This window comes from Nyctereutes procyonoides, unplaced genomic scaffold (genome assembly GCF_905146905.1).
Source record: "Nyctereutes procyonoides isolate TBG_1078 unplaced genomic scaffold, NYPRO_anot_genome, whole genome shotgun sequence".
In the NCBI taxonomy this organism is placed as follows: Eukaryota; Metazoa; Chordata; class Mammalia; order Carnivora; family Canidae; genus Nyctereutes; species Nyctereutes procyonoides.
Window position 1 is genome coordinate 1,205,075 of NW_026575043.1, and position 2,864 is coordinate 1,207,938.

General features: G+C 47.1%; 1 non-coding gene across 1 annotated transcript; it reads left to right on the forward strand.

The window, feature by feature from the left end:
- The first annotated feature begins 2,316 nt into the window (after window positions 1-2,316).
- On the forward strand, window positions 2,317-2,390 carry TRNAT-AGU (transfer RNA threonine (anticodon AGU)). Its single transcript has one exon. It is a non-coding gene; the product is annotated as a tRNA-Thr (tRNA).
- The last annotated feature ends 474 nt before the right edge of the window (window positions 2,391-2,864 follow it).

The following is a 2,864-nucleotide window of genomic DNA, read 5'->3' on the forward strand; positions in this document are numbered from 1 at the left end:
AGTGCAAAACAATGAGTAAATACTTATGCATCTTTTGTGTGAAAAAGAATAATAATCAATATACATATATACATATGTACACACCGGGAGTCCACCTGAGGGGCAGGACCCACAACAGACAGGTGTGTGGGTCCTTGTACACCCCCAACCCCACACCTACCATTCCCGCCCTGGAATAGGGCAAAATCAATAGTAGCTTGGCTCGGGGAATTGAACCCACAATCCTGGGGCTAGTGGCAACATGCTCTAACCAACTGAGCGAACCGGCTAGGACACGGGAGGAATTTTGTTAATGGCACTGAAAGAGCATTGCTTTCTTGACTTTTCTCTTGAGAAAAAGGGAAGAGAGTACTCTCCACGTCCTTCCCCTCTAGGGGTTAGGTGGGGAAGAAGAGGACGGAAGCATTCCACATTCTGCCTCAAGGTGTCATGCTTCTTCCGGGAAAACCTGAGAAGATCCAGTCCTGCTCCTGGGGACGGCTTGCGGCAGGTCAGCTATGCCCGGACGCTGGGAACCCGGGACCCTGCAGCCACCCCCCACGTCCCCCACGCCCCCCACCCCAGGAGGCCGCCGCGGAGAGCCGCAGGCCTGGAGCTGCAGTGCAGCTCACCGGACGCGTGGTGGCGCCCGAGTGCGGAGCCGGCGCCGGCGGGGACCCCAGGACTGCCGGGCCGCGTCGGAGGAGCCGCTGACCGGGTCGGGAGCCCCCTGCCACCCAGAACCGTGACGAGGTATGTGGGAGGCAGGGAGTATGACGTGGTCTGGCCTCGGAGAATCGCGGGGACTGAGAGAGGAGGAGGCGAGGCCCGGGGCGGGCAGGATACCCGGCGGGACGCGCGCGCTCTGCAGCAGGTGACGGGCCCGCCGCCAAGTCGGCTCGGCTCGGCTCTCCTTGCCAGCTTCTGCCTCTCCTCGCGTCCCACCACGCCTCTTCCTCAGTTAGGGCTACTAGTATTCTCAGGAAATGATCGGTTTGTGCACACTCTAAAAGCCTTTTCCCTCCCTGTGCAAGTACATGCGTGCACATGCATCTGCGTATTATCCGGTCTTCTTGGGATATGCACTAGAGTCCCTAAGATGTTTAGTGCTTGATATGTACATTGTTTATTCCCTAGAAAAACATATTCTTTGACTAGCTAAAATTGCCATTTAGTTTCTGACCTCCCATTTCAGGCATTTGCTTTTAATACCGTAAATTATTCTTCTGGTCCGTTAGCACGTTTTAACTAACTTTACACATGGATTGAACCAACCAGTAAGTATCTTCATGCATTTGGGGCTTGCGGTTTTTTTGTTGTTTTTGGTTTTATTTTGATGGTTCTGTGGTGAAAATTCTGTAAGTTCATAAGGTAGAATATTAAAATTACTATCGCTCTTGTTTTACCAGGGCACCAGCTATGGTAAGTGATTTGGGAGTCTGGGCCACATTCAGACTTACTTTGACCCTTGCAGATGGAAGTAGGCATCAGTCACTTGCCTTTTGTCACAGGTCAGTTCCCTGGGAAACAGGGAGATGATCTAGTGTGCAGTTTTATTGGGAATGCTCCTAGAATCAACAAATGGAAAGGGTAAGGGAAGCCACCTTAGAAGGAGGCAGAAGTTGAGGTTGATGTGGTTTAACAGAAGCCTCAAGCTGATCTCAGAGATATTTGAGCCTGGAATGGCCCTTCAGAAATGTCCTGCATTGAAACAAATAGGAGAGGGAGGCCTTTATTTTCTTCCATCAACCAGTCTTGAATTTGAGCACCCCCAGTAGTGGGTTTAAATTTGAACAAGGTACCTCTTCTGTTGAGGACAGTTCCAGACACCAACCCAGTTGTGAGCCATTGGCAGTCAACATTTCTGAGGTTGAGAAATGAGCGACAGCATGGGGAGCACCATATGACAGTTGCAAACATGTCCTCACAGTTCTTTTGGCAATCATGTATCAGACATGTGCTCATCTTTGACCAGTAACGTATCCTTTTCCACACTAATAGCAGAGAGAACAGGTGTCATTAAAACAAAATGATGGTTAGTAGAAAGTCAATTCATTTGTCCTTTTGGGTTTGAAAAAGGTCTCTGTTCCTGCCACCAGAGTTTATAGCCTTGAGTTTAGTGATTTCACATTGAAACACTGATCCAAGAAGGGACAGTCATCTCAATCCAGTCCCTATGTTCATCCTCCCAAAAGAACATTCTTCTTTGGTTTTGACCAAAGCATGTCTATTCTTTTTTGTTTTGAAGCATCTAGTGGATTAGCTACTAAACTCATTATAGTTGATGGGTATGAAATCATACTCAAAGAAGATACAAGTAGGAGAGTTATTGTGTCTGGCTCCGTGGCTTAGCTGGTTAAAGCGCCTGTCTAGTAAACAGGAGATCCTGGGTTCGAATCCCAGTGGGGCCTATTCTACTTTCTTCCTAGCTTTTGTGATTTTTTTTTTAAACCCCTGTACTTTCTTTGGGTGAATAGGAACCAACTTGAACTTAGGATGAATCTTGTGATGTTCAGGGCCTTTGGAGAAGCATTCCCAATACCTATACCAAGAGTGATTTAAGGACTCAGGGTATTTGTCCTAAACATGACAAATGGTTGGCTATAGCCAACCCAGCTGAGGTTTGCCCCTTAGCCCTAGCTTTTGAGATCAGGTAACATAGAGATTCAACCACTTTGATAACATGCCCTTTCAGATATTCTTTGCATTACCAAGGAATTACTGATTACTAAGAAGGGATTAATAACTTTGTCAATTGCTGAGCATCTGAGAATGCAGAAGTGTTAGAAGACTAATATTTTTTTAAAACTCCTTAAAGTGGCTTTGAATCTAATGGATGACATCATGTAACTCAGGAAGAGTTGCATAGTTAACAGTACTAAATG